At 36.0% G+C, this 27,510-nt stretch overlaps 1 pseudogene across 1 annotated transcript in view; it reads left to right on the top strand.

Annotated features, from left to right (window-relative positions):
* LOC149229844 (hypersensitive-induced response protein-like protein 1) overlaps positions 1–27,510 on the top strand; it is a 74,145-nt pseudogene that overhangs the window by 42,816 nt on the left and 3,819 nt on the right. Inside the window, exons 2-4 of the transcript XR_016247327.1 lie at positions 22,052–22,257; positions 22,473–22,593; positions 23,087–23,167. The product of XR_016247327.1 is annotated as a hypersensitive-induced response protein-like protein 1 (transcript). The remainder of the gene's footprint in view (positions 1–22,051; positions 22,258–22,472; positions 22,594–23,086; positions 23,168–27,510) is intronic.

Below are 27,510 nucleotides of genomic sequence, written 5' to 3'. Positions count from 1 at the left end.
TGGACTCCTGCACGTGCCTCAAAATAGGCTCCAAAGTGGCGTGGTGCATATAGAAAATGGAGCGGTGCATATAGGAAAAAAGGCCAATTTCACCTCCGTTTCGCGAAATTTCAATTCACGACTTTCTCCAAGTGGGCCCACTCATCGACATTTCACTTTTTCGGCACCTAAGGTGGCATTTGAAGTAGTTTCACTCCAGATTGGCTTCTATCCAGATGGCGAAGGAAGGCGAACAGTCACCCAAGCCATTTGTCATGTTTGTAATGTTGCACCTGTAGCTAATGGTTGGCTTTCCACCTCCATTTTGTAATGATTCGAGTAACTCCTTGACCCTTGGGCATTCTATCTCTTCATGGCACATTCTATATATTGTATGCAAACTATTTGCAAAAGGTTGGTTGGCTTGTAATTTCTGGGAGACTGTGGGAAAGAAACTCTGTTTCTTCATTGTATATTTTGACAGAGGATTAATGAAAGGCAGTGGCTCTGTTTCATGAGATTCATGTGGTTGTGAGTGTAGCAAATGTGTCTCTTATGTTTCATATGTATTTCGTTATGTTTCACAGTTCATTTCATATTCATTTCCAGTGAAATTTTCTAAGTTAGATAAGGTAGAATTCATTTATATTGCTCTGCCTGTGGGAAAATTTCATGTTCAGTGTTCTTCTTCTATTGAAAAGGATTCATGTACTTATGCCCTTTTCACTCTCCTAAGCAATCTCTCCATTCTGCGTTATTTCGAACTAAATTGCTATACTTTCCGTCGGTCTTGCCTCACGAAATAATCTGTACCTTTGTATTAAATTCTCTGTTCATTGTTGTCCGTTGGTCCCATACCATCCCAGAAACTCAGTCATTCATAAAAAATTGTTTCTTTTATCCATATTCACTTACTAGCCTAAGATCAATATTTCACTGTAAGTCATCTCAGACCATTTCTTTATCTATTTACTGAGCGTGACTCGGAGAGAGCCCTCTCCTGTTTTGGTAGGGCTAGCTACCAGACTAAGTGTGGTTTGTGGTTACCCTGAATTTCGCCTTCCTTCAGCCTAAGGCAGATTTAGCTGCTAACACATTACAATGAAGTCCTTTCATCCTTTTATAGGCTCCATTACATATAATACTATGAGCATAAAACCATGGGTGCACAATACCATGTGCCCCAAAACCATCATTGTTTATCTGGTCAACTTTGACTCTAACCTGATTCAAGTTTACTTAACAATCCTAACTCCCTTTCCTGCCTATATATTCATCCTCTCCCATTCCTAAATGGTTGGTCTTTGGCTATTTGCACCCTTATGCTGAGATTGCGCCTACATGCTACTCATTTTCCTTGGAGACGGAGTGCTTGGAGAGCTTTAGCTTAGACTTGGACATTCACTCAATGAGAGCTTATTGACATCAGGTCTTGGTTGTATTCTTCCTCCTTTATTCTATTAATATATACAACTATTGGTTCATTTTCCATAAATGTGTATGTTAATGCATCATTTATCTTAATTCTCCTTGCTCTATTAAGTAGGTTACTTTCAATTATGCTATTTGTACTTGCATGCTTTGTTGTGTCTTGATCTCTTGTGCAATAAATTAAACATTGTGAGCAATAGGACTCAATCTGTGGCACAAGCAAGTAGAGGTCTCCAACAAAGGAGAATATTATGGCATCAAAATGAGGTAGGCCATCTTCCTCTTCTTCTATTTCAATTGTAACTTAGGAAAGTGTCTAGTAGATTGTTACATAGGTTGCTAGTCCCACTCATTGGGCTAGAGGGATCATCTCTGTCCACATAGAGGATTGCCTAGACAACACTATTGAAAGGAAAATTTTAAATATAATGGTTCTTGAAAAGTAACATAAGGACCAAAAAATTCAAAAAAAATTGTATGACGGGAAAAAAGAAATCCAAATTCCAACCCTGCTGGATGGTGTGGGTGCATGGTTTAAGACAAGCTTCAATTAGGGTGCACTTGTAGACAATTAAAAATAGAGGTGCATGCATGTGCTAGTTTTAGAGTTGTTATCTTCAAAGTGATGGATTTTCCTTATTTAGAAGTGTTTTTTCTATTCTAGTTTAGGCACTTTATTATCTTGAGTAAGTGTTGTTCTTAAGTTAGAAAAATCCCATTGCTGGATTAGTTTTCAAGATTTAAACTAGCCACATGTTTAGAGGAAACTTCCAGTTTTAAGAAATGTGCGTTGCAGGGTGATTGATTTATTCTAGGAGGGCGCGAGTTTGAAGATAATGAAGTTTACTCATACAAACTAGGGCACTATCCTAGGTGAGTAGGAATTTGATAGTCATAGGAGGCACTCCACATAGTACGCTTACATGTTTTGCAACCTTCAACCTCCTATTCTATAAAGGAGAGACAGGGAAGACCATTTATATAAGCCTTAGAGTTTTGAATGACATTGAAAATTTGCTTTCTAGTTGTTGTAATTTATGTTTTCGGAGTTAATAGGTGGAGATGTCACTGGTGCTGTAATATTAGCTTGATGTAATAATGTTCAATTATCTATCTCTCTGTAGACTACCATTCAGAATTTATAGTCTTTCATAATTGTCACAAGATGGGTACTTATTACGGGTACACCATCTTTGAAATCTAGTTAAAGGGCTACACGAATTAAAAATTTAGAAATACAAATTGAAATTTCTAAATTTAAAACCATAAAGTGATGAACATTGAACAATTCAAACTTGAATCGAATCTATTAAAATTTAATTGCATTTTTCGTTGTTAAATATTGAATGTTAAACATTTAAATTATAAATGCATCTCTCAATCGAAATATGGGTTTTAAATTCTAACTCTTTCCCTTTACTTGTTTTTTTTCTCAAAACTAAACAATTCAATAATAGTAAATTAAAATCCCTACTCTAAACTAGTAAACTTGGAACTCAAAGTTATAGTTTATAGTAGTAAAAGTATCCCAAAACTTAAAATTAAAACCAAATTACCAACACGGATATGCCAAATGGACTTGAGGTTTAAGAATTCCTTTAAAATAATTGTGGAGTCTAGACTGTGCAAGCTACAAATTAAATTCAGAAACAAGAACTGGTTTGTCTCTTTCACTCTAATAATGAAGGACTCCTTGCTTCAACATTCCTTCTCCTCAGTCCAACGTCTCGCATCTGCAAACTGCTTCAACAACTCGATATTCCTCAAACGGTGAAGGCTTGAGCAAGGACAACTTGAAGAGTGAATACTAGGGTGAAATTAAAATGATAAAAATTAAAATAAGTTTTCCCTTGACAAGTTGATTTTCCTTGTGGATCTACCTAGGATTTTTGTCATGTTCTTATTTTACATTGACTTTAGATTTTTCTAAATTTTACTCACTTTTTTTTATTTCTTGTAAATATTTCGTGGGGAGATCTCAGTGGTGCCTATTAACGATGGCACGGGTTTTCAAGGAGACTTTTCAGTGGTGTCTATTGGGTCAGCAGGGGTCTCCAGGGATGTCTGTGAGAGCCAAAGATAGCTTGTTTCCAAAACATGTACCCTACCCTTGGATATTGTCTCCCTCTTGCTATGTAAATTTGATAGGAGTGTAATTTTTAAGTTTCCTATTGTTTAGGGATTATTTTTCAAAGTCTAGAGTCTGCTTTACCATGATCTAAAATTAACATGGTATTGGAGCATGTTTGCTGAAATCTTCCAGGAATCCATGTATAGATGGGGCCTATGGAAGGGAGTTGTTGTAGGGATTCAATGTGTGTAATTCCCAAGAGTCTTTAGTGATTGAATGATGCCGAATTATGAGAGGTTGTAGGGTATGATACCCTAAGTGCCCCAGTGAGTGAAGATAATATTTACACTTGAGATAGGTTGTTCATCGAATTTATCCTCGACTATTTTGTTTTGTTTAAGTGTCCCTACCAATCCCACATGGTCAGCTGAATAAAAATTAAAGGAAAACAAAGCTAAGAGAATCATTCTTCATTTTGTGAAGGACCATTTGATCTCTCACAATCTAGAGATTAAGTTGTCCTAGGATCTATATGATGCCTTTGATTACTCAGTATTAGTGTGAATATTTCTTGCAAGATTATGCCAAAAAACAAACTCACTACCCCATGCATGAGCAGTACAAAAAGTGTTCAGTTACCTTATGAAAATCATTCAACATCAAACTCAAAACAAACTCACTACCCCATGCATGAGCAGTACAAAAAGTGTTCAGTTACCTTATGAAAATCATTCAACATCAAACTCAATGTGCTTCTATTGAGGTGAAGGTGGAGAATGAGGTGTTAGTGTTATAGAATTAAATGGGTTATCTTCATGTTGGGAGCCTTTTGTTTGGGATGTTTGTATTCATAATAAGCTACCCAATTTTGAGAGGCTTTGGGATGAAAAAAAGAAATCCAAATTCCAACCCTATTGGATGGTGTGGGTGCATGGTTTAAAACAAGTTTCAGTTAGGGTGCACTTGTAGAAAATTAGAGATAGAGGTGCATGCATGTGCTAGTTTTAGAGTTGCTATCTTCAGAGTGATGGATTTTCCTTATTTAGAAGTGTTTTTTTGTTCTAGTTTAGGCACTTTATTATGTTGAGTAAGTGTTGTTCTTAAGTTAGAAAAATCCCATTGCTAGATTAGTTTTCAAGATTTAAACTAGCCACATGTTTAGAGGAAATTTATAGTTTTAAGAAAAGCACATTTTAGGGTGATTGATTTATTCTAGGAGGGTGAAATTTTGAAGAAATTGAAGTTCTTTATAGTTTACTTCACCAGTAGTGTGTGTGTTATTCTAGGAAATTACTCATACAAACTAGGGCACTATCCTAGGGGAGTAGGATTTTGATAGTCATAGGAGGCACTCCACATAGTACGCTTACATGTTTTGCAACCTTGAACTCCTATTCTATAAAAGAGAGACAGGGTAGACCATTTATATAAGCCTTATAGATTTGAATGACATTGACATTTTTCTTTTTAGCTGTTGTAATTTATGTTTTCGGAGTTAATAGGTCGAGATGTGACTGGTGCTGTAATATTAGCTTGATGTAATAATGTTCAGTTATATGTCTGTCGTAGACTCTACCATTCAGAATTTATAGTCTTTCATAATTGTCATGAGACTGGTACTTATTACGGGTACACCATCTTTGAAAACTAGTTATAGGGCTACGCGAATTAAAAATTTAGAAATACAAATTGAAATCTCAAATTTTAAAACCATAAAATGATGAACATTGAACAATTCAAATTTGAATCTAATCTATCAGAATTTAATTGCAGTTTTCGTTATTCAATATTGAACGTGAAACATTTAAATTATAAATGCATCTCTCAATTGAAATATGGGTTTTAAATTTTAACTCTTGACCTTTACTTTCTTTTTCCCAAAACTAAACAATTCAATAATAGTAAATTAAGTCCCTACTCTAAACTAGTAAACTTGGAAATCAAAGTTGTAGTCTATAGCATTAAAAGTATCCCAAAACTTAAAAGTAAAACCAAATTACCGACATGGATATGCCAAATGGACTTGAGGTTTAAGAATTCCCTTAAAATAATTGTGGAGTCTAGACTGTGCAAGTTGCAAATTAAATTCAGAAACAAGAACTGGTTTGTCTTTTTCGCTCTAATAATAAAGTTTGGACTCCTTGCTTCAGCATTCCTTCTCCTCAGTCCAACATCTCACATCTGGAAACTTCTTCAACAGCTGGATACTCCTCAAACAGTGAAGGCTCGAGCAAGGACAACTTGAAGAGTGAATACTCGAGGGTGAAATAAAAATGGTAAAATTTAAAATAAGTTTTCCTTGTGGATCTACCTAGGATTTTTGTCATGTTCTTATTTTACATTGACTTTAGCTTTTTCTAACATTTACTCACTTCTTTTTGTTTCCTGTAAATATTTCGTGGGGAGATCTCAGTGGTTCCTATTAGCAATGGAACGAGTTTTCAGGGAGAATTTTCAGCGGTGTCTATTGGGTCAGCAGGGATCTCCAGGGATGTCTGTAAGAGCCTAAGACATCTTTATTCCAAAACGTGTACCATACCCTTGGAGATTGTCTCCCTGTTACTATGCAATTTTGACAAGAGTGTAATTTTTAAGTTTCTTAGTGTTTAGAGATTATTTTTCAGAGTCTAGAATCTGCTTTACCATGATCTAAAATTAACATGGTATTGGGGCATGTTTACTGAAATCTTCCGGGAATCCATGTATGGATGGGGCCTATGGGAGGTAGTTGTTGTAGGGATTCAATGCGTGTAATTCCCAAGAATCTTTAGTGATTGAATGATGCAAACTTATGTGAGGTTGTACGGTATGATATCCTAAGTGCCCGAGTGAGTAAAGATAATATTTACACTTGAGATAGGTTGTTGATCTAATTTATCCTTGACACTTTTGTTTTGTTTAAGTGTCCCTACCAAAACCACATGGTTGGTTGAACAGAAATTAAAGGCAAACAAAGCTAAGATAATCATTCTTGATTTTTTGAAGGACCATTTGATCTCTCACATTCTACAGATTAAGTTGTCTCAGGATGTATATGATGCCTTTGATTACTCAGTATTAGTGTGAATATTTCTTGTAAGATGATGCCAAAAAAAAAACTCACTACCCCATGCATGAGTAGTACAAATAGTGGTTGTTTACCTTATGACAATCATTCAATGTCAAACTCAATGTGCTTCTATTGAGGTGAAGGTGGAGAATGATGTGTTAGTGTTATAGAATTAAATGGGTTCTCTTCATGTTGGGAGCCTTTTGTTTGGGATGTTTGTATTCATAAGAAGCTACCCACTTTTGAGAAGCTTTGGGATGATTTTCCCTAGGAAGAAACAAGCCTACAAACAATTTCACCTACACCTTAGGAGATCTAGAATGTTTTCGTCATTGAGAAGATGAGGAGATAAGGTAAGCAAGGAGGACTTGGGAGGGATTATAAGAAGGAGGATTTAAGTTCTCCTCTAGCTTGGGAAAGAAAAACTCGAGTCATGTGAAGTGCTTCAAGTGCCACAAGATGGGCTACTATAATTCTAGTGTCCAATGAAGAAGGGGAAGGGAAAGCATAAGTAGACTACAAGGAGTGTAGAAGCTTCATGCAAAGTGGATGAGTATTAATTGAAGCTTGAGACAAGCTTCTGCATGGTTTCATGCCTTTCCACTATCACAGTTTGTAATGTAGGTTTTATGTGAACAATGGAGGATCCAGACACATGGCCTTCAATATGAAGGCATTTTTTCAATAGACTTTAGAAGTAGGATGTTAGCATGCAAGTGGAGATGGTTGATGATGTCTCATATCTAGTTATAGGTGACAAGTTCAATCTATTCTTGCATGCCATAAGGTAATGTTCTTGAGATTTGATGTTGTCTTATATAATCCTAGTTTAACGAAGAATCTTCTTTCTGTGTTAGCTATGGAAAGTCTTAGTTGTGTGGTTTGGTTTAGTGATCAGTGAGATATTTACAAAGAATGCAACTACGAAATACCTGCTTTTTTTGTTGATGCTACTAACATTGATCTGCAAATATCTAAATGTACTAGGCTTGGAATCTCTTGGGACCTACGCTAGTTTCTTGGGAAAGTGGCCTTAGCGTGCTTGTTATATCTAGACCCTTTGCATATATTATGTTGCTCAATACTCAACTTTGGAAGACCTATGACCATCTCCCTCAAAATAAGAAACACCTTGTGATGCAAGTGCCACAACTCATAAAAGCTATCATTGTTATGCACCAAAGATCAAATAGGTTCATCCTATAGCCCACATAGATTACCTTCTCTAACCACCCTATCATTTGTGCTATATCTGGGCCATAATCATTTGACCTAATGAAGACTTGTTGGTCCTTTAACTCCACTACAAAACCCTTATCCTCCATGATTGAAATTGAAAGAAACTTCTTCTGTAGACCTATAACAAACAAGACATAATCAAAATATAAAGAATTACCTAACTCAAGATAGAAGGTAATAGTACGAAATCCTGCTATTAGGTAGTGGGCATCATCATTAAACTAAACCTGTAGTCCTAAGTATTTCTTCTTCAAACTAGAAAATAACTATCAAGATGATATCATATGTTGAGATGTTCCATTATTGACATACCATGCATCCCTCATAATTGTACTAGTAGAAAGGCAAGATATCATTGAGAAATCCTTCTCTAACTTGGCAACAAGCTTGTTCATTTGAGTTTTTGTAGATATTTCTACCTACTTCCCTTTACCCTTCTTCTTATTTGGATGTTGTGATGGATATTGATTGCACTTATGTCAAAAAAAACACTTGATTTCACTCAATTCATTCTTTCATTGTTATGAGGTTGACTCCTCACTTGTTTCCTTACCCTTTCTAGGTCTTTTACCTCTACCCTAATGACTAGCCAAATAGAACTAGGTCATCACCACCATTCTTTCTAACTTTTGACTCCATACCAGTCACCTCTTCGATACAATCATCACAAAGCCCCCAAAATTCAAGAAGGTTTTCCCAAAGAAAATAACTTTGACAAATAATTTTCATGATGTTGGAAAACCATTCAATTCCATATTTACTAGTTCTACGTCTATAACTTTCTTCTAAAGCACTGCAAGCTAATCACGACTCTATGTGGTCTTCATAAGGTAACTAGTGATTGTGCCTGATCTAGTCGTCTCTATGGATCTGAGTTTGTTCTGTAATACCATCTCCATGTTTATGTTCTAACTCTAGAAAAGACTAACTAGGGCATCAAACATCACTTTCACCATAGTCTCTATTACCCATCCATATGAATGGGTAACCCTAGGCAAAATTTTCTCCTAAGATGTGAATTTATTTCCAACATCCTCAAATGATCCTCAGATAGAAACTTCTCAGATGCCCCTCACCCACACATTGGTTAGTTCATCCATTTGATCAGTTTTCTCACTAGATGATGGGAGGTCAATGACCATGAGGTATACTAGCCATTGCCTCATACAAAGTGCTCATGTTATAAGGGAATCCATGTAAGGATCACAGGTTGAAATTAGATAGTGGATCATTGTGCTTAGAAGTTGTACGTATTTCCTCATGTCACCTTGGTAGTCATCTTCCTAGTCGAGTGTACTTCTTGTGGTTTTTTCATTATTTAGGAGGGGCATGAATAGGAGGCCTTGATTGATGCAGCATGTCCATATCCTTGCATACTTGAAACATACCATTTTTCTTTAATATGTTATCCCTTCTCCTATTTGGTTGTTTTTAGTCCCTCATATTGGTTCATTGCTTTCCTCATTCAATGAGAAGAGGGACTTGGAAACTTCCCAAAGGTTGATGTAGTTGCAAAAAGAAAGAAATATAAAAACATATGCCGAAATTTCAAAATGCAAAAGAATGGTAACGGGTGATTGTGAAAAGCCAATTTAACTTGACTTATATCCCCTCATGTGAGGCCATCATCATAGACCCATGTTTATCATGCCTATCAAAGTAAAATGGACTTATGAAAACATCTGAACTTCGATGAGAAATAAACCACCTCATTCTAAAAGGGGTCTTAAATGAAATCAATAGAAGCTTGCTAAGGAAGACAAATCAAAGGAATGAAAAAGGCTAAGCAAAGGGCATAAAAAGTAGTGTTGAGGAAAGGGTAACTCAAGTAGATGCGAACACTCCCTCCACAAAGTCATTTGTGAATGAAATGAAAGTCTATCATAACCTAATATAAGACTATTACACCTCTCATGAGGTACACCCCAAACCATGTCACTTATCACACACACTTATTGATTGAAGGGTCAACCTAGAAACTATTCCTTTCCCCAAGTTTGAAAGCATCTAATAGTGTCTTTTGTTTTTATGCTTCATGACTCTTGTGACCACGCTACTTGATCTTACTTTCTTCCTTGAGCTTATGCATGATGATGATCCAAACATATCCATAGTCCTTTGGAGGATGTTGATGATGCTTGAGTTATACCTCTTGGACATTGATGGTGCGTCACTCGTACCTTGAATATTGCACCCTTATTAATGTTTGTTGATCTTGATGATGATTTATCATGCACCATGGGATACTCTTACACCTATCACACATTATATTTTTCCTATTGGAGCTAGCATGTTGCTCCTAGATAATGACGTGGTACTCTAGATGATGATGTAGGCTAGAAAGAGCACTTTTCGATAATTGGAGGTAATGCTTGAGCTAGGACATACCCCCTTGATGAGGAGATGAACCTTTTGTTGATGAGGCATGACCTTTGGGTTACTTTTAGCCCTATTTTGATGATGATGTCACCCTTGGAAGCACTCTAACTCACACATGTGGGCTAATTTGATGATATTTGTTATGTTTTAGCATTGATGAAGCTATTTTGGGTATCATCTTGATGACCTATCCACCTTGTATAATAGAATTTATATTTTTAGGGACGTTAGGGATGATTTGGAGTAAATTTATTAGTTACTAATATAAATAGGGAATAGTCCATTCCATTTGATATTGATCACCCTTGAGACACACATCTCTTGGATTACGTAACTTTTCTCTAGTTTATTATAGAGCACTAATTGAACAACTTGCTTGGGGACTTCTTTAGATGTGGATTTGATCTCTTTTCATGGATGTTTATGGTGAAGCTTGGATGAATGCATGGAAAAGTAGGTCGATTAACTTCTTTATTTTTGGTTTCGTGTTTTATTGGATGGATGATGCATGTATTAAGAATGTTAGCATCATATTTCTTTCATGATCTTTGTTAAACTCACCCTTCTTCCAAGACTTTGAGGAAGTAGCATATTAGCTCCTTAACTTAAACTATCTTTGAAAAATCAAGGCTCAAACCCTAGAATAAGTATGCTAACTTTCCCTCGTTCTTTTGAATCAAGTTTTTTACCCTCAAAGTTGCCCTAAGTTTGTACGTTCATATACTCTATTAGCCCCAAATGAAAAAGGCACTAGTTGACTCTCTTGGGAAATATTTAAAAGTCTACAATCTTTTTTTTACATTGTTATAGAGTAAATTAGTGTTTATCTACAACAAAATCATACATTAGGGTTACGGTTTGTTTGCAATTAATTGGAAAACATGTCATTTTAGATGATTTTCCAACCCTACTTTATGGCTGATATCTAGGGTTTTAGTGTTGTTATATGTCTTTAAAACATATAAAATTTGTTATAATTATTCATTATCTGAGTCCCCATTTTATATTTTTTATCATAAGATTTCGGGGATGATTTTGTTGTTATTATAAACAATTATATTGATGAAATTTATGATTTTTAAAAACTTAGTTTTTATTATTCCACCGTAATTCCTATTCTCATCCTTGCATGGAAGTCATCGCAAAACCCTTAGGGGACACTTAGCTTGAGGTAATTGGGTCATTTGATTCATAAGATCTAATTCCTATTCTTATCCTATGGTAGAAGTCATTGTAGAACCCTTAGGGGACACTTAACTTGAGGTAATTGGATTATTTGGTTCATAAGATTTACTAGGGAAGCCTCCCTTGTGCTGGATGTCCATCACTAAAACTTGGGGAGTTGGTGACAGTGGTGACACTCATGTTGTTGCACTTGATCTAGGCTGCTTTGCACTAAGGTGCTAGTTTTTGCTATAACAATATTTTCAGATACATGAGAAATTAGAGAGTCCTTTATGGCATCCAAGATCATCCACTTGGCCTTGACTTCCTTTTTGTTTTGTGTTTCCAAGTCCTATGAATTTGTAGGTGGAGTCCCAATGTCCTTGACAATATCTCAAATATCGTTATGCTTAAGTAAGTGTGTAACCCTCATTTTCCATGCTGCAAAGTTCGATGCACCATCCAATATGTCCTCAAACCAAAGGATTGTTGCCATCCGTGAGATCTATTGCAAAAACTCCCAAATCAAAAAAATAGAACTTCAAAATTCTTTTACTTTTGGTCATTTTGTCCCACAATAGATTTATTGTTGCAAATCCCTACGAATCTCAATTGGATTTCAAGTTGTGTTACCACGTTAGAATTTTGATCCCTAAGTAATTAATGTCCTTATGATCTTAATCAATTAAATAAGTTGTTGAATTTAAAACGCAAAAAATAAATTTGCAGACCATAGCATTAATCACAGTAGCTAGAAAATTAATTTCTCACACACATAAATAATTACTCCAAATAAACTTTTCATTCCTTCGAAAAAAAACTAAAATAAAACCTTCACATGTTGTCTAAAAAGCAGCACTCTGTGGATACTCAAAAAACCCTAGTGTGCTGAAAAAACTGGAAATCATAGAAAATCGTTGTGTTGTATGGCATGCGCGAACACCGTAGAAAATCGTTGTGTTGTATGGCTTGCAACAACCTGTATGGATGCGTGCATATGGATGTATTAGTAACACTGGGCCAAACTATATGAATTGTTGTCTCAAGCTATGTGCTACCCGAGAATGCCTATTCCTTTACTACCTGCACTCACTCTCTCTCTCTTTTGCTTAACTACTCAAGTGTATGTGCGCTAAAAGTCTTTATCTTGCTTTATCTTTATAGTATTAGTAAAGAATCTATTTTAATATTTCTTCGAATCTAACTCATGCATGACATACAATTGTAGACTCAACCGCTAAATATAAGACATTCACTTTTTAAAGTAAATTACAAAATTGAATTATTTTTTTTAAAATAGAAGTACTTTTAAAAATTATCTTAAAGTACCACCAAAAGAAGCTTTTACTAGTGAGAAACCATAGGCATCCCATTTTTGTGTTTTTTGGTTATCTTGTGTATACTCATATTCCTGATGAGAAGAGATCTAAGTTTGAACATTCTAGCATAAAAGATATCTTTTTTGGATACTCTGAGTCCTCAAAGGCTCACAGGGTTTATCTTCCATCAAAGTAGTGTTGGAAATTGACAGCTAATTATGTAAATATGGGTAAAAATTGAATTAGTTACTACCAAGTTAGTTTTATACCGAAACATCAGTTATGTAATGGAGGAGGCTATTATAAAATTGATGAATGCCCGAACTATTGTAATGATGCAAAATCATCTTTGATTAATAGATTTCCAATCCCTTGCCCCGTGGATGTTTTCTTGACACATTGTCAAGGTTTTACCACTTAAAATCTTGTGTTTTACTTGTGTGTTTTCATTCGGTTTCCATTCAGTTTCATTTCATTTCTTTCTTGTTTAATTAATCACTCAAACCAACAAGTGGTATCAGAGGAATATATTGAGTGAGCAGGACAAAGCAGGACAAAGGCTGCCTTAAAAAATGAAGCCGTCAAAGAGAAGCGTAGCCAGCCCCAAGAAATAAAGTCATCTGTCAAAGAGCAGCATAGTCAGCTAGAGCCACAGTTGACGAGGAGACAATTTTTCTTTTCAGAGGAGCCGTTGAAGTTTTTAAAAGAGGAGCCGCTGAGCGCTGAGTTTTTAAAGAGGAGCTTGCTGTGTTTTTTAAAGAGAAGCTTGCATGTTGGAGTAGAAAACCTGTTGACGGAGAGAGTTGTAGCCATCAACCCTGTTTTTAAAGAGAAACATGCATGTTGGAGTAAAAAAAAAGCCTTCGATCGAGGTATTTATTAAATTTCTTTTTAGAATTTTGAAAACCTATTGAGCATACGTTCTGAAGTTTTTTAAAGAAAAAAATAAATACATATTTTCTATGTATTTGAGGTAATCTTAGGGTTTGAAATCTGTGAAGTAAATAAAAAAAAGGGAATTTGTGAAATTTTTCCAGTAAAGGGTTTCATTGACGAACGAAGGTTTTTTGTCCAGGAAAACTGAAATTAAAGGCAATTCTTCCAGAAAACTATTGTAGATTTTTTTCAATCAATTGGAAGAATTTTTTTCCCAGAAAATTGTTGTATATTTTTTCAGTCAATTGGAAGAAAAAAAGAAAAAAGAAAAAATATTTTGGAATGGAACAAAATTCTGAAATTTTTTTTGGAGTAGAAAAAATTGAAAACCCCTTGTTGGAAGAAGACAAATCAAATTTTTTTAGGAAACCCTAGTTGAAAGACTGAAACCCTAGGAGGAAATAAATGGCCAAGATGATGAATGCAAAGTTCAAGGTGGAGATATTCACTTGAAATAACAACTTTGCTCTATGGAAACTGAAAGTTAGGGATTTGCTCGTGCAACAAGGGTTGCACAAAGCATTGGACATGGTGAATAAGAAACCTACTAGCGTGATAGATTCAGACTGGGAGGAGTTGGATGCTCGAGCTCTCAGTACCATCAGGTTATGCATAGCGGATGAAGTTCTCTTCAACATTGTTGAAGAGAGTACAGCTACAGGTTTATGGGAAAAACTTGAAAAACTATATATGACAAAATAATTAACTAATAGAATTTATTTGAAAGGACAATTGTACAGTCTTCGGATGAAGGAGGGTACAAAAATTGCAAAAGATTTAAATGTTTTTAATACACTTATATGCCAATTATGAGATATGGAAGTTAAAATTCAGGAAGAATACAAAGCTATAACCTTGTTGTGTTCTATGCCTGAGTCGTGGGACCACTTCGTAAATTCAATCAGTTTGAGCACGACTGATTCTTTGAAATTTGAATCAATTGTGGGAGGTCTCTTATCTAAATAAGTACGAAGGAAATCCATTACTGAAACAGCTGCACCAGAAGCCATGATAGCCAAAGGAGGGTCAAAGGAAAGAGGAGAAAAAGCAAGGGGATCTTCCAAAGCAAAATCAAAGGGAAATAAGTGTAAGTTGAAATGTTGGTACTGCAATAAAATTAGACACCTTAAGAAAGACTGTTGGAAATGAATAGAGTTTGATAACCCAAAGAAGGAATCAAATCAGTTTGATTCAGGTATGATAGGCAAATTTTTATCTGCTAAAGAATTATGTAAGATAGAAGAAACTTTACCTGTATGTAATGTCTCTCAAGATTTTGAAAGTTGGTTGTTAGACTCTGGTGCTTCTCATCACATGTGTCCACACAGAAATTGGTTTAGTTCATATGAAGTTGTAAATGGTAGTTATGTGTTTATGGGTAATAATGTATCATGTCATACTATTGGGATGGAAAATATGAGGATTAAAATGTATGATAACATAGTTAGAACATTAACTAGTGTTAGAAATGTACCTGAATTGAAGAAAATTTTGATTTCTTTGGGAGTGTTGGATTTGGATGGTTATAAGTATATAGGTCAGAATGGAGTGTTGAAAGTCTCTAAAGGCGCCCTAGTTGTTATGAAAGTAGAAAAGGTCAGAAATATTTACATACTCAAAGGAAGTACTCAGGTCAGTGAAGCAACGATTGTGTCAGAGAAAGAAAAAGAAGGTACTCGCCTATGGCATCAACGATTGGGTGACATGAGCGAGAAATGTATTCACGTACTGTTAAGTCGTAAATTACTTCTTGATTTGAAATCCTTGAAGTTGGATTTCTGTAAACATTGTGTGTATAGAAAACAGTGTAAACTAAGATTTAAAACTGGAAGTCATAATAGTAAAGAAATTTTAGACTATATTCATTTTGATTTGTGGGGACCATCTCCTATTGTATCGTATGGAGGTGCTTTATATTTCTTAATGTTTATTGATGATTTGTCCCAAAAAGTTTGGGTCTTTATGTTAAAAAAGAAAGCTGATGTATTTAATGTATTTAAACAATTAAAGTAATGGTAGAAAAAAGTACAGACAAATCAATTAAATGTCTAAGAATTGATAATGGTTGTGAATTTACTTCTATAGAATTTGAACAATACTGTAAGGATGAAGGAATTGTTAGACACAAAACTGTTGTTTATACTCCTCACCAAAATGGCGTTACTGAACGTATGAATCAGACTCTTATGGAAAGAGCCATAAGCATGATCAGTAATGCTAACCTGCAAAAGGAGTTGTGGGCAGAAGTAGTATCCACTGCTTGTTATTTAGTTAACAGATCACCTTCAGTAGCAATTAATTGTAAAATTCCTGAAGAATTTTGGACAGGTCAGTCTTGTGATTATTCACATTTAAGGATATTTGGTTGTGATGCCCATGCTCTTATTCCTAAAAATCAGCGTTCAAAATTAGATCCAAAATCAAAATGTTATGTCTTTGTTGGGTATGACAATGCAGTGAAAGGATATAGGTTGTGGGATCCTACTTCACAGAAGATAATCATTAGTAGAGATGTAACATTTGATGAATCTTCTGTTTTAAAATCAAATGTTGAAAGAATTGAATAGGAATAGGTATTGCCAAAATAACAAATTCAATTGGAGGCTAGACCTTTTTCTGAAAGTCTAAAGGAAGGAGACACTTTTGGAGGAAAAGGTGATGAAGATACAAAGGACACTGTTGATGTTTCTGAACCAATTCAGCAACCAGTCACTCTAAGAAGGTCTACAAGGGAAAGAAAAACTCCCAAAAGGTATGAATATTCTGCTTCATCTTTTGCTTTGATTACTGAAGATGGGAAACCTTCTTGTTATCAGGAAACAATGGATGATACGAATAGTGAAAAATGGAAAATGGCTATGGAAGAAGAAATGGATTCCTTAGCCAAGAACAATACCTGGGATGTTGTAGAACTTCTTGAAGGGAGAAGTGTTGTTGGATGCAAATGGGTCTTCAAATTGAAACGGCAAGTCGTTGGAAGTATCGAAAGGTATATGGCAAGGCTGGTAGCAAAAGGGTATTCTCAGGTTGAAGGTATTGACTTTCATGAGATTTTTTCACCAGTTGTAAAACTTGCTTCTATTCGTACTGTGTTGGCACTAACTGCATTACTTAACCTTGAGTTAGAACAGTTAGATGTTAAAACAACTTCTCTACATGGTGATTTGGATGAAGAGATATATATGGAACAACCAGAAGGTTTTGTACAAGATCGCGATAGAAGATCAGTTTGCAAGCTCAGGAAATCAGTGTATGGCCTGAGGCAGTCTCCCAGGCAATGATACAAGAAGTTTGACTCCTTCATGCTAAGCTAGAAATTTATTAGAAGTGAGTATGATCATTGTGTATAATTCAAGAGTTTCAGTGGCATATTCATTATCTTATTTTTTATGTTGACGATATGCTTATTGCAAGAAAAAGCATGGATGAGATCAATAGGTTAAAGGCTCAGCTCTCTAGGACGTTTGATATGAAGGAACTTGGAGCAACAAAACATATCTTGGGCATGGAGATACACAAAGATAGGAAAAATGGTAATCTTTGGTTATCACGGAAGAAGTATGTGGAAAGAGTACTTAAAAAGTTCGGTATGAACAGTGTGAAACCTATTAATGTTCCATTAGCTTCCCATTTGAAGCTTCGGTTTTGAGTCCTAGAACTAATGAAGAAAAGCAGTATATGTCTCGTGTACCATATGCAAATGTTGTAGGAAACTCGATGTATGCGATGGTATCTACAAGACCTGACATTTCACATGCACTTGGAGTTGTCAGCGGGTTCATGGCAAATCTAGGTGAAGAACATTGATGAGCAGTGAAATGGGTGCTTCAGTATTTAAGAGGCACAACTGATCATTGCATCATCTTTAATGGTAGTGAAGGACCAGTCTGCGGATATGTGGATGCTGATTATGCAAGTGATTTGGACAAAAGGAGATCTACTATAGGTCATGCTTTTACTCTTGCAGGTGAGACAATTAGTTGAATGTCAAAGCTTCAAGAAACAGTTGCGTTGTCCACTACCGAAGCAGAATATATAGCTGCTTCAGATGCCAGTAAAGAAGCAATATGGTTAAAGGGTCTACTTGATGAGATTGGAAGGATGCAGGTTAGAGTCAATGTACTCTATGATAGTGAGAGTGCTATTCACTTGGCTATAAATCCATCTTATCACGGCAAGACCAAGCACATTAATGTAAGGTATCATTTTCTGAGACATGTGATTGATGGCGGAAAAGTAGCTCTCGAGAAGGTCCATACACGGGAGAATTTTGCAGACATATTCACGAAGTCAGTTACAGTAGAGAAGCTACGATGGTGTTTAGCTTCTCTTGGCTTGCAGAAGAGATGATGAATGGGCATGGGCAAGGGATTAGGAAAATTGTTGTGAGGAAATTGACAACTAATTATGTAAATATGGGTAAAAATTGTATTAGTTATTGCTAAGTTAGTTTTATACCGAAACAACAGTTATGTAACGGACGAGGCTCTTATAAAATTTATGAATGTCTGAACTATTGTAATGATGGAAAATCATCTTTGATTAATAGGTTTCCAATCCCTTGCCCTGTGGATGTTTTCTTGGGACATTGTCAAGGTTTTACCATGTAAAATCTTGTGTTTTACTTGTGTGTTTGCATTCGGTTTCCATTCAATTTCATTTCATTTATTTCTTGTTTAATTAACCACTCGAACCAACAAGTAGAAGGCATTGGTAAGTTGAAATGTTTTAGTACTATCTAATTCAGCCAGGGAGTCGAGATGGCTTACCCGGATGTTATGGGAGGCACAAGAACAAGTGGGAGCACCGAAATCTACATTTTGGATGAGTAATCCTCCAAAGAAGTTTCCAACTCACGTTGCATTACTTTTATTGATATGACAGAACCTTCAGCTCTAAGGAAGAAACTGAAGATCACAAATGACAAAGTTTGATGTCTGCGAGATAGTTGCAAAACCCACTATGGAATCAATGATTAAATTTGAGCATGCGGTTGCTGATGATTTTTTCCTTGAATAAGGGAAGTTCTCCTTGAAGACATTAGAGGTTTGAGATGTTCAGGGAGAGATTTGGTTTGACAGAAAACATTTTCCTTACACTGAGGGAATGGTAGTTTTACATGTTGGCTTATTCACTATTCTCCTTCAGTAGCAACATCAGATTCCGCAACAGTATATTCTTCAATAGCAATAGATTCTCCAACAGTATATTTTTTAGCAACTTTAGCAGATTGGCACACTCAGCAAAATTACTGAAGCCTTAATTCCTATGTAGATTGTAGTGGATGTGGTCATTGCATGGCTGAAATTGCACCCTAGAAGCTTCGGTGAGGGCACAACAACAGTGATGGACAATTAGATATAGAGGTGTATGCATGCATGTGCTGCAATTAGATTTTTTTATCTTTAGAGTGCTGGATTTTCCTTATTTAAAATGTTAGCCGTATTGTTTTTTTGCCCTGAAAGTTATGGAAATTCTGACCATATTTTGAGAAAATTTGACAGGGATTTTTGTAAATCCAAGTTATAGTTGTTAAACTTCAACATTTTAGGTGCTCTAGACATTTTTGATGGTGTTGAATCTATTTCCACCATCAAAAACATGATTCAAACACTGCCTCTACAATTTTTTTTGAAATTTTTTTGCCCAGATTCTAATTACTTTCGACCATCTAGGCAATTCCTCAACCTCCTTAGACCACTTCAAAATGTTATATTAGTTTGGGTGCTTTATTCTCTTAGGTGTTGTTCTTGAGTTAGAAAAGGCATAATCCTAGAATAGTTTTCCAGGTTTAGCCGAGGTGCCTAGTCAAAGGGAGTGTAGTTTTATGAAAGTGCATTGCATGGAGGTTGATCTATTCTAGGAGGGCACACATTCTATGAGAGTAAGGTACTTCACTAGCAGTGGGTGTTTTATTTATAGGAAAATTAATCTTACAAACTGGGGACATTACCTTAGTTGATTAAGGTTTTACTTTTGACAGAGTCATAGGAGACACTCTTTGTAGTGCATTTACATGCATCATTACCCTATACCTCTCGTCTTCTATAAAGGATAGATAGATAGGGAGAGCCATTGGTATGTGTCTTAGATACCTCTCCTCTTCTATAAAGGATAGATAGATAGGGCAAACCATTGGTATGTGTCTTAGATATTAGTGAGTTTGACGGGTATCGAGGTATTGTATTTTTTGTTTTTTGAGTTAATAGATAGAGAAGTGATTGGTTTTACTTTTCAGTATAGATCTATGTTAATTTTGGATCTACTTAGTACCGGGAGGGATTAAAATTTAAACTCAAGTTTCAAACTTCTTTTTGAGTGCAAGACTTGAAGAAAAGTTCGCACCTCTAGAGATTTGATTCCTCTGGGTGTTTGGTAGATATGGAATTAAGAAGATTTATGCTAATGTTTATAATATTAACAATATTTATATGAATTTCACATCTTTATATATAGAAATATTCTTATTTTTAATTTCATGTGATAATACATATAGTTATAATTACATATGCATGTAGCATTTTCCTTTCACATGTTTTATAATTTTATAATTTATTTTTCTATATGATATGCATAGCATTGATGTTATATATATATATATATATATATATAACTTGAAAGAAAGTTTATTGTAAATATTGTTTTTTATATTCTTCTTAATTAAATTTATATATGAAGTTCTGAAATATAACAACTACAAACACGAGTCATTATTTTAATATATATGGTCAAATATATATATATATATATATATATATATATATATCTTCTCTTAATAATACATTTATTAATTATATGTTTTGAAATGTCAAAGGATCTTAGCTCTAGTGGTTTGGTAAATAATTTGTTTCACCAATTGTATGGATTCTTCTCTGAAAAAGAGTTGTAACAGACCCATTTGTGACATTTATGAAATACAGCTCTTAGATTCATCACTAATATCTTAAAATCTATTGACGCATCCCTTGATGATGGACTCACTTAGTAGTCCGAAATGTTGGGTTCACAAAACTCTATAACAGGTCATTCCTCCTCTTAAAAAAAAAAATTCCTCACCTGTATGGATTCATTATTTAACAATTTATGAAATAGTTATACCTGGTGTAATAATTGTTTTTTCAGAGCACAGAATCTTTTAAAATTAACAAAAATGGGTGTAACCCTCTAGTCATACTGGGTAACTAAAATATGCATTTTTTTTTTTCCGAGAAAAAAGACATATTTCAGAAAAATTGAAAATACCATGAAACAAAGTCCAGCATAAACATTGCTGGAACCTGACATAGGACCGTCAAAATCCTGTTGGAAGCCCAACAAAATCCGAAAAAAAAGGCTTATAATAGCCAGCTACATGTCCTCAAAATTACTTTCACTCTAGGAAAGCGACTGTCTATCAGAGAATTATTCTAAAACATACTTGTTCACGACCAATTGCAGAGCATCTTTTGAGAGGAAATCAGCAACGAAGATATGCATCCTGATTTCTCATTATTGGAAATCTTTCCCGTTGTGAACAAGATTGGTCATTGGTTTTAACATGCATAGCTTGCTTTCGTACCTAGGTTATAAACGCTTGGATCTATAGTTGACGATCAATATGGATGTTTGGACGTCATATCTAGTAGGGTCTGTGCATTGATATAGTGGTATGGGTGTGGCGTAGACGAGAAAAAAGGAAAGAAGTTGACACAGATTTCAATTGATTCATTGGTGATCATTCTTGGATTAGTATTGTCTTAGGTTAGCCCAAGTTTTTGCAAGAGTTTGGTGCAAGCTTCTCCTCCTGTAAGGTTGGGTATAGACATGGTACAATATTAGAGGTCTGTAGTGTATTTGGATTAAGCATAGAAATGACCTCTATACAATGTGGTATTGGGTTCAATCCCAGTGGCATGTTTGTCAGACCAGTTAAAATAATTGAGGCCCAGTGTATAGGAAGCTAGACGATTTTATGAAAAAAATATTTTATTTACTGCATCTGAAGATAAAGTTGGTTTTGTATCGCTAACGTAATAAACTCCTCTCGACCATTGCTTTTGAATCCAAGCACAGTATGTTTTCCAAAAGGGAAAAAATGGTAACTTTTTTCATCATTTCTAGTGTTTCTAGTGATGTACTTGATTTATATAAAATTCACTTAAGATACATACATTCAACAAAAGCATAATAAATGAAAACTGAAGAGGATTTAACTCCTCTTAACAACAGAGATGTACAGCTCCAAGTAGATTTTTCAGTTGATCAGTTAAGGTCCTAGGATTACAGCGCTTCATATTTAAATTGCCATCTTGAACAGGATGAAACTTCTCTTTACAACAGATGTACAGCTCCATGTAGGTTTTTCGGTTGATTAGTCAAGGTCCTAGAACTATAGGGATTCATATTTAAATTTTCCATCTTTCAGATTCCATTCGCGAGTTTTGTTTGCTTATAGAAATTCATTATTTTAATGCCTTGACAGTCGACTCTTAAACTATCAAGCAGGTACAGGAATAAATAAAATGGGGCAAGTGTTCTGTTGTATACAAGTGGATCAATCAACAGTGGCAATGACGGAGAAATTTGGACGCTTTAATGACGTTCTTGGGCCAGGATGCCACTGTGTGCCATCGATTTTTGGGTACAAAGTTGCAGGCCATCTTTCTTTACGAGTACAAAAGTTGGATGTACGATGTGAGACAAAGACAAAGGTATACCGTTTTTTCACACAACTACTATTTAAGACAAAACCCAACTCTCTGTGTTTTTTATGTTAATACTATTAATGACCTTATTTTCATTTTGGAAAGTACACGTGAGCAACTACTGTACCATAAAGACATTTTCAGTGTCTAGAGTGAAGTGAATATCTTTCTTTTATTTTAATTGAAAATGATCTTTGCATCAATAACTTTTACTGTGGCAGGATAATGTATTTGTGACTGTAATTGCATCTGTGCAATACCGTGCCATTTTACAGAAAGCAATGGATGCTTTTTACAAGCTTAGCAATACAAGGGAGCAGATCCAAGCTTATGTCTTTGATGGTAGATTTCAGAACTTGTCTCTATTGACTTTAAAGATTTAGCCTGCTTACGGAGTTGAGAAAACCATATATGCCTTATCGTCCTATTAAGAAACCATGGCAGTTTGTATCTACTAATTTATGTTTTGTGAACATTCAGAATTGCATTCTGTTTTAGATTAGTTAAATGTTGCCATTTCCAAGTCACCAAAGCAAATGGAATGGAATGGAGTGACCATTGTTAAGAAGGTTTTAGCAGCAATATCGAATTTGTTTGTTATGGTTCATGTTTTAGCATAAGTAGAATATTCTAGACGAAGAACAGAAACAATGGTTTCTAAGCTTTGATTGTAATATGAAAATGTGTTAATTTAGGCTCAATTCAGCAGTTCGATATGATGCCTTTCTTTATAGTAATATAAAGTAAGGGTTCTCCGTTAGTGGTGAGATCTCCTTTCTTGTTTTATGCAACTGGGGCACTTCTATTTGATCTCATGGCCATGTTTTATGTGCAGTCGTTCGCTCAAGTGTCCCAAAGATGAATTTGGATGACTTTTTTGAGCAGAAGAATGATGTTGCTAGAGCTGTTGAAGAGTGTTGAAATCTAATTTCAACGCTGTTGTATATCACCAGAAACCGTCGAGCAAACCCGCCGGAGAGCTCTCGGGTCCATTTTCCGGCGAAGGGAATCTCCGTACTCTTGAACCTGAGAAAATCTGGAGCAGACACGTGGCTCTCCCCTGACATCAGCCAACGTAATTTTCTCAGGCGATAAAGTTAGGTGACAAAGTGCCTTCCGATATTGTTGTCCACCGTCCGATTTGATTGAATGTTCTCCGCCGTTGATCACCTGGAGCTGCATACGAACCTGCACCAAATTAAAACTATTGCGTGGAGTGTTAAATTTTTGGGTTGACCACCGTGGAAGAAAGGACATGAAGTTTAATGTGTCAACGTAGAATTAAGTGGTGGCCTTTAATATGGTGATGGGCATACGTCCCATATTTTTTATATATATTTGTTTATATACGGCATGTATTAAATATATGAAATCGTATGTAATAAGTTTTTTATGTTTGAGTGTTGACTTTTATCATTGTATGTATGGCACACGGGAGAAAAAGACAGTGTGTGTTCGCAGCAGCGAGAGAGAACCAGTGGATGTATGCACAGCAGTGCACATGATATACTTGGTAATGTTTTGTGTGGCATTTTGAAAAACAGAGGAGTAAGAAAAACCATGTGTGGTTTTGCACAGCAGTGCATAAAGAAAATGGTGGAGCGAATTTTTGTAAGCCTATGTAATTTTTTTTTTACAGCAGTAAACTTATGTAAACTTTTATTACAGCAGTAAGTTGTTTTTCACAGCAGTGAATATAAAAAGGATTTTACAGTGGTAAATCCCTCTCAGTAAAAGAGGATGAAGTTTGTATCAGTTTTTAATGAATAGAATGTTTTTAATGGTGGTGAAATATTCTGTCTCTCAGTGAAATTTTTTTTAATCTTACCTGAGCACAAAAGATCCTGGAAAGGTAGAAACAGAGCATTGCCTCTGTGTGTTTGAATCTTGGTTTTTGGTATTTTTTCCATTGAAAAATACCCAACAGTGGTATTAGAGCAGGCTCAGGCTCTTTAAAAAAAAGTTAAAGAAGCTGAAGGGAGAAGGTTATTGCTGCAGCAAAACTTCTCAGGCAGACAGAAGACTCAGACAACGAAGGATTCAGGTATTCTTCATAACTATCTTGTTTGTTACTAAAGAGACAGTCAGTTTTTAAAATACACAGTCAAGGAATGGCTAGCACAAGCACTGGTATGGGTATGTTTAATACCCAGCTCCCACAGTTTAATGGGAAGAACTATGACTACTGGTCAATAACTATGAAAGCCTTGCTTGCTTCCCAAGACTTATGGGAAATAGTTGAAGATGGTTTTGAAGAACCAGCAGATGAAACTGAGTTTAATAGATTAACTCCAGGAGAGAAGGATCTGCTGAAGAGCAATAGGAAGAAGGATTCAAAAGCCCGTGTGTTGTTGTGTCTAGCAGTAGACCAGAGTGTGTTTCCAAGGTTAGCAGCAGCTAAGACATCTAATGAAGCATGGGAAACCCTTAAGACAGCCTATCAAGGCATGGAGAGAGTGAAGACAGCAAAACTACAGTTGCTGAGGAAAGATTTTGAGAATCTGTGCATGAAGGAGTCAAATAACATTGACTCATTCTTCACTCATGTGATTGGTGTAATCACACAAATGAGAACTCATGGAGAAACCATTGAAGATAGAAGGATTGTGGAGAAAATATTGAGGGTCTTACCCTCAAGGTTTGATGCCATAGTCACCACCATTGAAGAGACAAAGGATCTCTCAAACTATTCAGTTGATGAGCTACATGCATCACTGATAACACATGAGCAGAGGTTGAGTAGGAATGAAAACTCATCTCTTGAGCAAGCCTTCAAGACCCAGATGTCCTTTGGAAGAGGAAGAGGTCAAGGAAGAGGAAACCGAAGAGGAAGAGGCAGAAGCCAGAACAGAGGTGGAAGGAACAGCCCAGCAAATGCACAAGGAAGAGGCAGCAATCCAAATCAGAATCAAGGTCAAGGCAGCAGCCAACAAAGAGATCAGTATCAGGCTCAAGGACAAAGGTATGATAAATCTAGTGTTCAATGCTATTATTGCAAAAAGTATGGACATTATGCTAGTGATTGTAGAAAGAAACAACATGATAAGAACAGCAGACAAAATGCAAATGTTACAAGAGAAAACAGCAGTCAAGAAAGTGTCCTGTTAGCTTGTAACATGGCTGAAACACATAGTGAGGACATTTGGTTTTTAGACTCAGGTTGCAGCAACCATATGACAGGGAACATAGCCTTCTTTTCTGCCCTAGATAAAAATGTGAAATCAGAAGTCACACTAGGAACTGATAGCAAAGTCTCTGTTATGGGAAAAGGGGAGGTAAAAATATTTACAAAGCAGGGAGAAAGGAAAACCATAGCAGATGTCTACTATGTTCCCGGAATGAGATGTAACCTCTTGAGTATTGGACAGCTTGTCCATAAGGGGTACAATGTTTTCTTTAAAAATGATGTGTGCACCATCATGGATATAGCACCCAGCAAACGATGCATTGCTGAAGTGAAGATGACAAGGAACAGGATGTTCCCTCTCAGGATCAGGGCAGATTTGAAAAACAAAAATGAAATTGCAGCAGTTACCCAAGAGGCCTTCCAAAGCATGCCAAATGATGAAAATTGGTTGTGGCACTTGAGATTTGGACATCTCAACTTTGGAGGTCTTAATTTGTTGAGCAGGAAAGGAATGGTAAGAGGATTACCATTGATAGAGAAGCCGGACAGCCTTTGTGAAGGTTGTATATTGGGCAAACAACATAGAGAAAGTTTTCCATCAGGGAAGAGCATAAGGGCAAAGGCACCCTTAGAGATTATCCACTCAGATTTGTGTGGACCAATGCAAGCTCCATCATTAGCAGGCAGCCTATATTTCTTAACATTCATTGATGATTTTACAAGGAAGACTTGGATATATTTCCTTAAAAACAAAAGTGAAGTGTTTGAGAAATTCCAAAATTTCAAAGCACTTGTGGAGAACCAAAGCGGGCTGCACATTAAAGTTTTGAGAACTGATAGAGGAGGTGAGTATATCTCCAATGAATTCCTAAAATTTTGTAGAGATAATGGAATTCACAAACAATTTATAGCAAGGTACACTCCGCAGCAAAATGGAGTTGCTGAAAGGAAGAACAGGACCATCATGGATATGGCGAGGAGCATGCTGAAGGCAAAGCATTTGCCGAATGAGTATTGGGCTGAAGCTGTACATTGTGCAGTTTATATATTGAACAGGTGTCCTACAAAAGTAATCTTGAACAAAGTGCCAGAAGAGGCATGGAGTGGGAGAAAGCAAGGAGTCACCCACATGAGATTTTTTGGATGTGTGGCTTATGCACACATTCCAGATCAGCTAAGGAAGAAGTTGGACAGCAAAGGGGAGAAATGCATCTTCATTGGATACAGTGATGAATCCAAAGCCTACAGGCTGTACATTCCATCTACCAAGAAGTTCTTTGTCAGCAGGGATGTTCAATTCATTGAAGAGGAAGCTTGGGATGGAAGCATAGAGAAAACAGTGAATGTTAAAAACTGTTTCTCTCATGATGAAGATGAAGAGGAAGTGGCTGAAATGAATCCCCAAACAGTAGCACCAACACAAGAACAGCAATGTACACCATTGAGGATACATGAAAGTGCTTCTCCAAACACACCACAAGGAGGAAATTCAAGTGCATCTTCAAGCACTTGCACACCAAGTGAAAGAGGTAAGAAATTTAGAAATCTAAGTGACATTTATGATGAAGGAATGAATTCCTTATTTGCCTTGTATTGTCATGTTGATGATCCTATTCATTTTGAAGAAGCTATTAAAGATAGGAAATGGATAGAAGCTATGGATGAGGAAATGAATGCCATAGAGAAAAACAAAACATGGGATTTGGTTGAGTTACCAAAAGGCAAAGAAGTCATTGGTGTGAAATGGGTCTACAAGACCAAGAGCAATGCTGAAGGTAAAATAGAAAGACATAAGGCAAGGCTGGTTGTCAAGGGGTACAAGCAGCAGTATGGGAGAGATTATGAGGAGACTTTCACACCGGTTGCAAGAATGGAAACCGTGAGAGCAGTGCTGTCCATAGCAGCACAAAACAAATGGAAAGTCTACCAAATGGATGTGAAATCAGCGTTCCTAAATGGAGTGTTAATGGAAGAGGTCTATGTGGAACAGCCTCTCGGATATGAGAAGAAAGGTGAAGAGCACAAAGTGTGCAAATTGAAGAAAGCTCTTTATGGGCTGAAGCAAGCGCCAAGAGCATGGTACAGCAGGATAGATTCATATCTATTAGATAATGAATTTGACAAATGTGAAG

Source organism: Pinus tabuliformis, chromosome J (genome assembly GCF_031772625.1).
Source record: "Pinus tabuliformis cultivar Carrire ecotype Pingquan chromosome J, CPIR1, whole genome shotgun sequence".
Taxonomy (NCBI): Eukaryota; Viridiplantae; Streptophyta; class Pinopsida; order Pinales; family Pinaceae; genus Pinus; species Pinus tabuliformis.
Note: the sequence above shows the minus strand (reverse complement) of the source record. Positions and strands in the feature narration are given on the sequence as shown.